This window comes from Dendrobates tinctorius, unplaced genomic scaffold, assembly GCF_039654945.1.
Source record: "Dendrobates tinctorius isolate UK_male_01 unplaced genomic scaffold, ASM3965494v1 ptg000019l, whole genome shotgun sequence".
NCBI classification, from domain to species: domain Eukaryota; kingdom Metazoa; phylum Chordata; class Amphibia; order Anura; family Dendrobatidae; genus Dendrobates; species Dendrobates tinctorius.
Genome location: NW_027361687.1, coordinates 79,613,127 through 79,626,281, shown reverse-complemented (window position 1 = coordinate 79,626,281; position 13,155 = coordinate 79,613,127). Strand labels below are relative to the sequence as shown.

Genomic DNA, 13,155 nt, shown 5'->3' with positions numbered 1-13,155 from the left:
AGCCTAAGAGTCCCACAACAAATCCCGGTATGTGGTTTGAAGTGGTGCGTTGTCAGCAGATTGCTGCGGTAAGCACGGTCTCAGTCTCAAGCAGCGGAGATAAAAGTAAGAGCGCTGGATTAATATACAATGGCGGGCGCCAGCAGGCGATGTATATCTCTAATGGGGAAACGCGTGGCTCATTTCTCAGAGCTCACACCGCTTGTTCCTCCCTGTGTACCTCCGTGAGTCCAATATGCCGTTTGGTCAGCCGCGCCTGAAGATGATTCTTCCGTGCTGCGCCTCCAACTTCTGCAGTGCGCAGCAGAATTGGCTGCTGTTCTTTGCTGGCTGAGTTTCCTGCCTGCATTTTCCCAGATCCACACCAACCGGAGCCGCACACCACACCTCCTCAGAAGCCGGAGAACTCCAGGAGGTCACACTATCACCGAGGTAAGTCACATTTGGGTGGTGTAAATACCGAATTAAAGTCAGGATTATGGGAGCTCTGCCTAAGCACGTCCTCTCAGCTCCACTACATCGCCACGCCCCCACAGTTTGTACTTTTTTTTTTAAGTTTTTTACATTGTCCCAGGATGGGACATCACTATGTAATGTCAGATTAGCGATCTGACAGGCAAGGAAGGAAGCGTGCCGGCACAAGCCACCTTTCCTTCAGGACCTGGAACGACCCCGCTGCCATCTTGATGCCGGGGGTCACCATGGAGACCATCAGGACATTGCGATCACATCGCGATGTGCTGATGAAAGCGCACAGAGAGCCCTCTCCCTGCACAATGCTTCTCTATGCCGCTGTCACTAGTAACAGCAGAATCTGAAAGGTTAAATGCTAGCACCGATCGTGGGCATTGCTGCAGAGTGTCAGCTGTCACATACAGCTGACACCCGCACACGATTGCCGTGGCTCTCAGCGTGAGGCCGTGAGATTGTGGCGCCATAGATATACTGCTTTTTGTGGAAACGCACTTTGCGCAGAGCAGTATATGTACGGCACATGTTGGGAAGGGGTTAATTCACACAGTTGTAAAGTTAAAGTTCACAAGGATCGGCCTACACAGTTTGGTTCACTGTGGAAATAGTGTCCACTGCTTACTCCCGATTAAGTCCTGATATGGATCCCTGTCGCAGAAACAGTAGAAAATGCAACAGAACATGAGGCCCTCACGCTGGCAGAACCACGTCTTCACATTTGCAAGGACAATTCCCTCACGTTGATGGTTTTATCATTTAAAATTGTATTTTTGTTTTCTTTTTGACACTAAAAGAGACCTTGATTTCTATGTTTCTACAGAATTATATTGTTTAACGATCCATTGTTTGAGGCCCCAGAAGACTCAGAATTGTAAGTAAATTTGACAACTTTCAATAGTACAAATAAAAGATGGACAATTTATATAACCTTTGAATTCAAGTTAAACTTACAGTAAAATTTAATATTAACGTGCTTTGTATTTCATATGTATGCTGGAAAGAAAGAGACGCTTAGAAGTTTGCAGTGGATCCGTATGCAATACGGGTCGTGTCTGTATTGGGTCCGTTTTTGTTGACCCCCTTGAAATGTATAGGTGAATCTTATCAAAAAAGTGAATAGGTACATGCAAAAAAAGCTTCTTGCTTATTGGTATGATGTTAGGGGAACTCAACCCTGAAAGAGAACATTTGAATGTTGTAGCCACATACACATGTGACTAAAATTGTTGGTACCCCTCGTTTAATGATTAATGGTTGTGCAACCAAGTATTGGCAGGTGTACCATCGTTTCTGTCCAGGCTTATTTCGTGAGTTTTATTTTTTTTTAAATTCTGTGGAAGCATGGTTGAAAAGCAATGTCTGACTTTCATTTCTTTATTTTCATAGATTTTTGATTTATTATTACTTTTGTCAGATTCAAGTTATTTCTGTGACCACTGTGGGTTTTTCTGTCACTAAAAGAGTGGTCAAAATTGTTGGTACCACGTGTGTGTGTGTGTATATTGTTTTGCACAGCTGGACCATTCTAGGACTAAGCCAGGTGCTTTATCTATTTCGGATATATGCTCTTATTATTATTCAGTAACATGCTTTTTCCTATTACCGGGAACCTGACAATTAATGCATTCTGTCTAAACCGTTGCCAGCATATATCAGGTGCTGGTTGTGTGAACTTAGCCATATATGTTTTACTCTGAAACGCTGTGGCTTTTAGTAGCCGATGGGGACCAAGGCCACACTATGACTAGTCAGACAGGCGGTCTCCTGTCTGTTTTTCCATACCCCCTGCCCTGGAATGACAGCCCTTGGGCTGTATGCGCTCATAGGCAGAGGCCTGTCATTTTAGGGCAGTGGGTGGCTTGTAAAGGTATGTTTTTCTCTGATTGGTACTGTACTTAAAGGGAACCTGTCACCTCTTTTTTGGCCTACCAGCTAAAAATATCAGTTAATTGAGTGTCAGCTATGCATTCCACAACTACATCAACAATGCAGAACAGCTGCACTAAAAATAGGCTGAACTAGATGGACATAAGGTCTTCCTTCAGCCTTCAAAACTATGTTATGTAACTATGTTACTTCTGAAACCCTCTGACTCCCCATGTATCAACCATAAAACCTTTTTTATTGCTCCTGAGCTGTATGTGTCCGGTCCGATGGGCGTTGCTTCGGTTCCCTCACTCCACCCCTCCTCGACTTGCTGTATGTATTCCTTGCTGTGAATATCGCAGATCGCGTATAAATTTCACACGTGCACATTCAAATGGGATCTCGCGCGTTCGCTGTATGCTTTGTCCAACTGCAAGCAAAGCCGAAAAGCAGTACGGCACATGCGCCAGGTCATTACAAGTTTGCAGATACCAAACATGTATAGGTTCTTGTTTATTTAAGTGCTAAAAAAAATTCCAAAATTTGGGGAAAAAAATGGTGCCGAATGGTGTCTATGGCTGGAGTCAAACTAGTGTCACGCTTACCGCCTCCGCTGGCTCCACGCTCACCGCCCCCACCTCGTGTTCGGCTCCTGCTGTCGCCTCCCTATCGGGCTCCGCGTCGCCCGTGGCCTCCGGGAGCGCCCGCCGCCTTCGGCGCGCTCCTGCAGCAGGCGTGCGCTCGCCTGCATTACTGCCCTCTGGCCCGCGCTCAGTCCCGGTGGTCTACCTGGGGTGCATGCGCGCCTTGCGCCTCAGATCCCAGTACAGGCCAAGCCAGTCCTTCTCCCCACCTTCCTGACCCTGCTGACCTGACCCGGAACTCTTGTCTCCATAAGAGGCAGCCTCTTCCTCTGAATCACTGCCTGATCGTCACTTGTGTCTCTTACTGTGACTCTGGCTCTCAGTCTGCCTGTCCTTTTCCCGTGCTCCCTGTTTTACCTGGTCCTTGTGTTCCTCCCAGTGCCCGCCATCTCGTGTCCGCTTCCAGCCTGTGTCTTCTTCTGACCCGTGTTTCACCGTTCCTGCCTTGTCTGCCAGTATCCTCCAGCCTCCGTTCCTGGGTTCCAGTCCTACCGGTTCCGGTCCAGCTCATCCATCTGCCTGCCTGTTACATCTCTTGTCGTGCCTCCATCCTCCTCGGGTACCAGCTGCCGTGGTGAGTAGTTTCCCCTGGGCCTGTCCCTAACGCTCCCTGTATAGGGGGTGGTCCACCTGGCCCGCTCGCCCAGGGGAGGTTCGCTTACCGCGGTCCAGTGGGTTCACCCTTGGGAACCATCACAGAATGATCAGGCCCCACCGAAGCGTTGTTCAATCTTCATCAGGGCGCGCTCTCAGTAGGTCAGTACGCCATTCGGTTTCGCACCCTGTCCTCAGAGTTGGGTTGGAACAATGAGGCCTTGGTGGGAGCCTTTTGGCGGGGTCTTTCGGGGCGAATCAAGGACGAGTTGGCGGGTCGTGATACCCCCACCTCCTTGGAGGATTTAATCTCTTTGGCTACCCGCATCGACCTCCGCTTTCAAGAACGTTCCCGAGAGCTCGCTAGGGACAGAAGACCCCCTCGCGCTCTTCCGGCCGTTCGGAGTCCACCTCGAGTCCGCTCAACACCAGCTTCCACGCTCCCGCTACCGGAACCCATGCAAGTGGATCGCCTCAAACCGGTGGAGGAGCGTCGGAGAGAGAGGGTCGAACAGGGGCTCTGTTTCTACTGTGGGAGTGCGTCCCACTTTCTTCGCGCCTGTCCCACTCGCCCGGGAAACGCCTCCGCCTAGGACAGGTAAGAGAGGTCTTCCTAGGTAATTTTGACTCCACTCTACCCTTGACTCTATCTGTCCTTTTGCATCTGGGTTCTAAACGTTTTTCTGAATGGGCCTATATAGATTCTGGGGCGGCCGGTAACTTCATTCAACTCGAGGCGGTTAAGAGGCTTGGAATTCCTGTCAGATCCCTGGAGACCCCTCGGCAGATTGCTTCGGTCGACGGTCAACCCCTGCGGGAGTCCGTTACTCAGGTTACCGAAGAGGTGGAGCTTCAGGTCGGAGCCTTACACCGGGGAAGATAGTATTCTACGTGCTGCCTTCCTTGTCCCATGCCATCCTCCTGGGACTCCCCTGGCTAAGGATCCACGAGCCTATCCTGGATTGGCGCTCTGGTGATGTTCTGCGGTGGGGTCAACTTTGTCAAGACAAGTGTTTACTCCCTGTACAGCCGCCGAAATTCCCACGTTCAACCTTGATGTCAACCGAGTTACCCTCCGCCTACAGGGCCTTTTTGGACGTCTTTGACAAGAAGGAAGCAGAGACCCTGCCCCCGCATCGTCCATATGACTGCCCCATCGATCTGCTCCCCGGTTCTACGCCGCCTCGTGGTCGGATCTACCCGCTGTCCCCCTCTGAGACCCAGGCTATGTCCGAATACGTACAGGAAAACTTGGCCAAACGCTTTATTCGCAAGTCTTCCTCACCTGCAGGAGCTGGGTTCTTTTTTGTCAAGAAGAAGGATGGGTCCCTGCGTCCCTGTATTGATTATAGAGGGCTCAACGATATCACCATCAAGAACAAATACCCTCTTCCCCTCATTCCGGAGCCATTTGACCGTCTACGGGGTGCACGGATCTTCACAAAATTAGATCTTCGAGGGGCCTACAATCTGGTCCGGATCCGCTCTGGTGATGAATGGAAGACCGCCTTCAACACCCGTGATGGCCATTATGAGTACCTGGTTATGCCCTTCGGCTTATGCAATGCTCCCGCAGTGTTCCAAGAATTTGTCAACGACATATTCCGAGATCTTCTCTACTCCTGCGTGGTGGTTTACTTGGACGACATTCTGGTGTTCTCCCCGGATTTGTCCACACACCGAAAAGACGTGCGTCAAGTTTTACTTCGTTTGAGAACACATCGTCTCTACACCAAGCTGGACATATGCGCCTTCGAACAGTCGTCTCTGCCGTTCTTGGGTTACATCATTTCCGATTCTGGCTTGCGCATGGATCCGGGAAAAGTGTCTGCTGTACTCAACTGGCCGCGTCCTCAGGGAATTAAGGCAATCCAGCGGTTCCTGGGATTCGCCAACTATTACCGGCAGTTTATTCCGCACTTTTCCTCTCTGACTGCTCCCATCTCTGCTTTGATCCGAAAGGGAGCCGATCCTCACCACTGGCCTCCTGAGGCCGAGAACGCCTTCCGAACCTTGAGGCAAGCCTTTGCCACAGCCCCGGTGCTACACCGTCCAGAGGCTAACAAACCATTCACCCTAGAGGTAGACGCTTCTGCCACCGGAGCCGGTGCGGTTCTCTCTCAGAGATCTCCTTCCGGTCGCCTGGTTACCTGCGGCTTCTTCTCCAAGACATTCTCCCCTTCGGAGAGAAACTATACCATCGGGGACAGAGAGCTGCTTGCCATTAAGCTAGCCTTGGAGGAGTGGCGGTATCTTCTGGAGGGAGCTGTACACCCACTCCAGATCTACACCGACCACAAGAATCTAGCCTACATTCAATCAGCACAAAGGCTTAATCCCCGGCAGGTTCGATGGCCATTATTCTTTAACCGGTTCGATTTTGAGCTCCATTTCCGTCCGGGTGATAAGAATCTCAAAGCAGATGCCCTATCCCAATCCTTTCTGGTCTCCGACAACGAGGAGGAGCCTTCGCACATTGTGGAGCCAAACAAGCTCATCGTAGTCGCACCAGTTAACCTGACTTCCTTGCCCCCCGGCAAGACTTTTGTCCAAGATGATGACAGGAGGCGAGTTCTACATTGGGGTCATGCTACCAAGTTAGCAGGTCATGCTGGCCTCAAGAAAACACTCTTCCTCATCTCTCACTTTTATTGGTGGCCTTCTTTGTCCCAATATGTCCGAAGTTTCATCCTCTCCTGCCCTTCGTGTGCCAAGAACAAGGTCCCACGACAGCCACCCTCCGGTTTTCTGCATCCACTTCTGGTTCCCTCGGCTCCGTGGCAGCATATCGCGATGGATTTTATTACGGATCTGCCTTGGTCCTCAGGTCACACAGTCATTCTGGTGGTCGTGGACCGCTTCTCCAAGATGGCCCACTTCATCCCTCTGCCCGGTTTACCTTCCGCCCCTGACCTGGCGAGAATTTTTATATCTCATGTCTTCCGGATTCATGGCTTCCCCAAGCACATTGTCTCGGACAGAGGGGTTCAGTTTACCTCGCGTTTCTGGAGGGCCCTATGCAAGCTAATGGAAGTAACGTTGGACTTTTCCTCCGCTTATCACCCTCAATCCAACGGTCAAGCGGAACGCACGAACCAGATCCTCGTAACATACCTCCGACATTTTTCCAACGCCCACCAGAACAATTGGTCCAGCTTGCTCCCTTGGGCCGAATTCGCTTACAACAACCATACCAGTGAATAATCCGCCAAGTCGCCTTTCTTTACTGTCTACGGTCAACATCCTGGTATACCTCTGCCGGTACTCCCGACCTCGGGTGTGCCGGCGGCCGATCTTCTGACCGAGGAGTTCTCCAGGGTCTGGCAGGAGACCAAAACCGCACTTAAGCGAGCACGTGACGGGTTCAAAAGGCACGCCGATAAGAAACGCCTGGATTCTCCGTTGTACCGCCCTGGGGATAAAGTTTGGCTATCCTCAAAATTTGTTCGTCTCAAGATTCCCTCCTATAAACTAGGTCCCCGCTACATCGGACCCTTTGAGGTTTTAGCTCGTATCAATGACGTTGCCTACAAGCTAAGACTCCCCACTTCTCTACGGATCCCTAATTCATTTCATGTTTCCCTCTTGAAACCGGTCATACCCAACCAGTTCCATGCTTCTACTGGCAGTACTCCCGCGCCCGTGTCCGCACAGGATGTCTTTGAGGTTAAGGAAATTCTTGCTATGAAAAGATCTAGAGGTAAAACCTTTTTTTAATTGACTGGAAAGGTTTTGGCCCAGAGGAGAGATCCTGGGAACCCCGGGAGAACATTCAAGCCCCCCAGATTTTAGCTAAGTTTCTTTCCGGCCTTGGGAGGAAGGGGCGTAAAAGGGGGGGTACTGTCACGCTTATCGCCTCCGCTGGCTCCACGCTCACCGCCCCCACCTCGTGTTCGGCTCCTGCTGTCGCCTCCCTATCGGGCTCCGCGTCGCCCGTGGCCTCCGGGAGCGCCCACCGCCTTCGGCGCGCTCCTGCAGCAGGCGTGCGCTCGCCTGCACTACTGCCCTCTGGCCCGCGCTCAGTCCCGGTGGTCTACCCGGGGCGCATGCGCGCCTTGCGCCTCAGATCCCAGTACAGGCCAAGCCAGTCCTTCTCCCCGCCTTCCTGACCCTGCTGACATGACCCGGAACTCTTGTCTCCATAAGAGGCAGCCTCTTCCTCCGAATCACCGCCTAATCGTCACTTGTGTCTCTTACTGTGACTCTGTCTCTCAGTCTGCCTGTCCTTTTCCCGTGCTCCCTGTTTTACCTGGTCCTTGTGTTCCTCCCAGTGCCCGCCATCTCGTGTCCGCTTCCAGCCTGTGTCTTCGTCTGACCCGTGTTTCACCGTTCCTGCCTTGTCTGCCAGTATCCTCCAGCCTCCGTTCCTGGGTTCCAGTCCTACCGGTTCCGGTCCAGCTCATCCATCTGCCTGCCTGTTACATCTCTTGTCGTGCCTCCATCCTCCTCGGGTACCAGCTGCCGTGGTGAGTAGTTTCCCCTGGGCCTGTCCCTAACGCTCCCTGTATAGGGGGTGGTCCACCTGGCCCGCTCGCCCAGGGGAGGTTCACTTACCGCGGTCCAGTGGGTTCACCCTTGGTAACCATCACAACTAGAGAGGAACACGGACAAGTGCTATGTGAGAAAAAAATCATAGCACTCAGACTACTGTTAATCTATATGGGGCATCTCCCATCACCATATGCAAGGCGGGAAAAACTTGCACACCACATGGACCATCAGTGAGACTTGCGAGAAATATGCACCGATGTCCTATGAAAAGCCGGCAATTCAGTGTGCTATATTGTAAAATCACACTGACAGGTTACAATAGCAAAGATATATACACATAGTATAGGTGTGTGTGTGTGTGTATATATCTCTATTTCATAGAGATATAGCAGAATAGTCGATAATTCATTTGTCGGCTTCTGTAGCATCATTGCAGAAGCCAACAGGATAGAACCAGTGGTTTACACACCGTAAACCCATGCAGAACAGTTAGATTTATAGATGTCAGTGACTAATACTGTTAGTAGTGTGTGTGTGTAAAATTTGGGACCTGTATGTATTCACTAAAAGAATGTATTCACGAATAAAACTGGTGTAGGCTCCCGCGCAATTTTCTGGGCCAGAGAGGGAAAGCCAGTGACTGAGGGCAGATATTAAGAGCTTAGCAAGGGACCACGGTTTTCCCATGCTCCCAAGTTCATCACCGCGCAGCATCCATGACTAGCGCTGATTTAACTGATGCTGCACAGCCCCCCAGCCTGACCTGCGATGATCTGGTTTTTTAGTTTTTTAGTTTTTACAGGAGATTGAGTGCATCATTTTGATTACCAGAAGAATAAAGATGGAAAACTGTGTTTATTGTTTTATTTCATTAAAATACTTTATTCCGCCTTTTATAAAATACATACAGGTCCCAAATTTTACACATAGACACTACTAACAGTATTAGTCACTGACATCTATAAATCTAACTGCTTTAAATATATTTGTGTATATGTGTTTTGAAGATTATTTGGTATTAAAAAGAGGTTTCCAGTTGTGTTTTACAATGCTATTTTAACACGAGGTTTTACATAGAGAGAACTGCTGTATGTAAAACCTCATGTTAAATCGCATACTGATGTCACACTGTTACTAGATGTGAGGAAATCGCATCCTCGCATTGCACACGGATGACATACGGATCACTGGTGAGGGAACATTTGTGCGATTCTCGGCTGTCAAAATCGGACCGATTTTTTTATACAGTAAGTGTGACTCCAGCCTATATTTCATCATCTGAGACTGGGTGACTGCTTATTTTTGCGTGCCAAGCCTATGTTTTTGATTCCATTTTGGGGTGGTAGATATGTTTTGATTGCCTGTCATTGTATTTTATTGCAATGTTTCAGCAACCAAAGAAACCTAATTCTTTTGTGTTGATATTTTTTCTCATTACGCCATTTACCGATATTAATTTTTTTACATTTCGATAGATTGGGCGTATTTGGTTCTGGAGATACAAAATATGTGTCTTTTTTGTTTTTGCTTTATTTTGAATGGAGCAAAAGGATGTTAGTTGAACTTTAAAAAAAAAAAAACTTTTTTTTTTACTTTTCATCGCTTGTGCCATATGTAGCAGAAATGCTTATCTGCTATGAATGCCGGACACTGGGCGGCGCACATACCAGATCGGCAATGACAACCACAGGGATCTCCAGCAGACCCCGGGTTGACAGCTGTATTTAAAATGTTAACAGTCGCAGGTGGATCGTGTTTCTGCTCTTGGCTGGGAAGAGCACATGACAGCTGATCCGATTAGCTGTCGATATGCCTGAAATGATGCTCGGAGCCCGCATCAAAGGGGGAGACACGACGTATGACATACCTATATGTCATGAAGGGGTTAAGTGCAGTACCAATCGAAAGTTTGAAGAATTCTTTTTATGCAATGGTTTTCCTTGTTTTTATTGGAAATTACACATTGTGGATCTAAACTTTATGCACCAAATCCACAAAGGGACACTTATTGAAATAAAATGTAAAAAAAAGCACTTGTGAAATAAATTTTGTGCTCCGTTCTTATGAAGGGCTGCATTGTCTAAGTAAGCTATATCTACCCTCGCTGCCACTTTGGTTTAGAAGCTGCTTGAGACAATACCTTGGATGTGTAAAGGTTTAGCACATATCCTGGGGTAAGTGTGTCTCTTTACTCCTAGTTTGTGTTCCTTCGTGGTTTTGCTGCCTTAAGTCTGAATCTACAATTATTCCAATAAAAAGAATGAAAATTATTGCGTGAACAGTTATGTTCAAACTTTATTCCTTATCTTTTCTTAGTCAGTGGTGAGTGAAATCCAGTTGCTACCGGGACGAATACGTTTCATTTTCTCCTGGTAGTGAGATTCTAAGCGCCCGCAACAGACAGTTCAGAGCACTATTAACAGATTATCCCCATATCTGCAGGTTAATTGCATTTTTTTTCACTTGACAGTTTCCCTTTAGTGTAAGTTCCAGTACTAGTGTTTTACTTTATAAAATAACAATTTTGTTTGTTAATTTTGATATTGTAATTAATATTTTTTACATGCATATAATGTTTTTTTTTTAATTTACAGTGTAATAGAGCCTTGCTCAGAAGGTATGATCAAACATGTGACTTTATATTTTCTTTATTCCAAATTTTTTTATACTATAGGTTTTTTAAAGGAACATATAAAGGTTTGACACCACCAATAAAATCTTTAGGGGACTCTGCAAGCAGCTTTTAATACTTATCTGAGAGCAGTGTAATGCAGGCAGAGAGAAGCTGAATCCCACCATGTATCACTTAGATTTCTGGGTGCAGCAGTTCTGACTCAGAGCCTTGAGACTCAGAATGAAGCAGAGCTGAGAAAGCTGCCCCTGCCCACACCACGCTCTCCATGGACAGTGAGCTGCTTATCACAGGAGGGGCCGTTGCTGAACTAGTATAGTCCGGCAATGTTAATCTTTGTGATAATCCTTCACAGTTAGTGAACAGCAGCACGCACGTTGACAAGTGAGACATCCCTGAATTCTGTGTTTCAGTCTTTATCTCCTGCTGGCCTCAGATTACATAGCAAAAGCCTACTGACATATTCTCTTTTAAGGGCCCCATCACACATAACGACTCACCAGTGATCCTGACGACGATATCAACTTGTCAGGATCGCTGGTGTGTCGCTACATGATCGCTGGTGAGCTACCAAACAGGCAGCTTCACCAGCGACCAGCACCAGAGACGACGAGCGCTGGCGTCGCTGTGTACCTTAGTTACCAGCGCGCTGATGCAGGGAGCTGGTAACCAAGGTAAACAGCGGGTTTCTAAGTGCCACGCGGCACTTAGAAACCCGCTGTTTACCTTCGTTACCAGCTCCCTGCATCAGCGCACTGGTAACTAAGGTACATAGAGGGTTTCTAAGCTCCACGGGGTGCTTAGAAACCCACTGTTTACCTTGGTTACAAGCTCCTGATTGCTGGTCTCCCGCCTGCCACACGCAGTGATGCGTGCTGGCCAGCGGGAGACCAGCAACCAAAAAAAATGTCCTGGCCATTCCAGCATGATCATTGATACCCGGCAGGGGGGGGCGGTCGCTGATAGGTGTCACACACAGCGATCTCGCTGGTGAGATCGCTGTTGCGTCACAAAACTTGTGACTCAGCAGCGATCTCGCTAGGGGGGGCTTTACAGAGAGCGGGGATTAGTTTTCTCAAGAGCTCACATGAGAGACTGACTGTTGTGCGCGGCTAAACTAACACACTAAATTTAAGAATATTAGGAGAAATCTTAAGCAAAGTTAACTGATCAACTGGCACTGTTAACAGAGTTTACTGTAACGTGCTCTTAGTAGAGCAACCAATCAAAGCCATATAATTTATTAATTTTTATAACGTCCCATACCCCAAAGGTCCGTCCCACGCACAGTATAATGACCATCACAGCCACCATACACAGTGTGTGATGACTCCTCTGTTTACCCTACACAATTCATGGTATTCCCACAGTCCTCCCCATACACACAGTATGCTTCCCCAGAAGTCCCCCCAGACCCACAAGCTATGATGCCAAACAGCTACCCCCTCACACATCCACAATATGCACAGTATGCTGCCCACAAAATGTGTTGGATCCACACCCCCCCTTTCAGTATGATTGCCCCACTGTACCTCTGTCACTGTCTGTACCCAACCGAAACACCTGTAGGGGAATTCTGAAGACACAAGCTGAGAATCGCTCTACACCCAGGCTCAGAAAAGGTCATTCAGGAAGAATAGAAGAAGATAGATGTTACAATATGTCACCAGCCTATTGATTCAATGTCTAGAAGACTTGGCGCTGTCCTTAGCAATCATAGAAGTGATACAAAATATTAGATGTAGTTGTTTTGTTGTGGGGAGCATTCATTTTTGCATTAACTAATTTAGGTAAAACTGAACATTTTGTAATGGAAGTTTAAATATTAACCTTCCTTTCATTCTATGGGTGAAAGAATGTTCTGTGAAACTCCATCTTGTCAGCAATTTAGATACTGTTCTTGTTTTTAGTGAGGTATTATTTAAAATCCCACTTTTTGAAAGGGTTGTAGTTACTTTATGCTGAGCACTAAAAAAAAAATGTATACATACCTAAATCTATCGCACACCTACTACATGTTACATACATGATTTTATCATCTGGACTGATCAATATTTCCTTTAATTACTCTACAGGAGAGGATTCAGAATGTGATTCGGACGATGACTTCAGGACGTTTTGGTATGTACTGCACATTACCGTTCCATGCAGGGCCGGACTGGGACTGAAATTCAGCCCTGGCATTTTTTCAGAACACAGGCCCACATCTTGTAACTTCTGTAAGCTTGCTCTCTAGATAATCTAAGTACAGGTCAGCAGCTTGCAATCAAAATGTTTAGTGTTGTGGCGCTGCATAGCCAAAAGCCACTGAATTATGGCCAATTTAGATGAGCCAATAATCATGAAATGTGTGATTATAAGAGCGCGTCTTCCTGATTATTGGCTTGTTTAAATAGGTCAGTAATCACCTAATGTAAGAGCAAATGATTATTAGTCATGTGAGACAATTTTTAGCCA

At 47.7% G+C, this 13,155-nt stretch overlaps 1 long non-coding RNA gene across 1 annotated transcript; it reads left to right on the top strand.

Annotated features, from left to right (window-relative positions):
- The first annotated feature begins 1,228 nt into the window (after positions 1–1,228).
- Positions 1,229–12,820, top strand: LOC141082732 (uncharacterized). Its single transcript, XR_012230564.1, has 3 exons — positions 1,229–1,342; positions 10,661–10,683; positions 12,774–12,820. It is a non-coding gene; the product is annotated as an uncharacterized lncRNA (long non-coding RNA).
- The last annotated feature ends 335 nt before the right edge of the window (positions 12,821–13,155 follow it).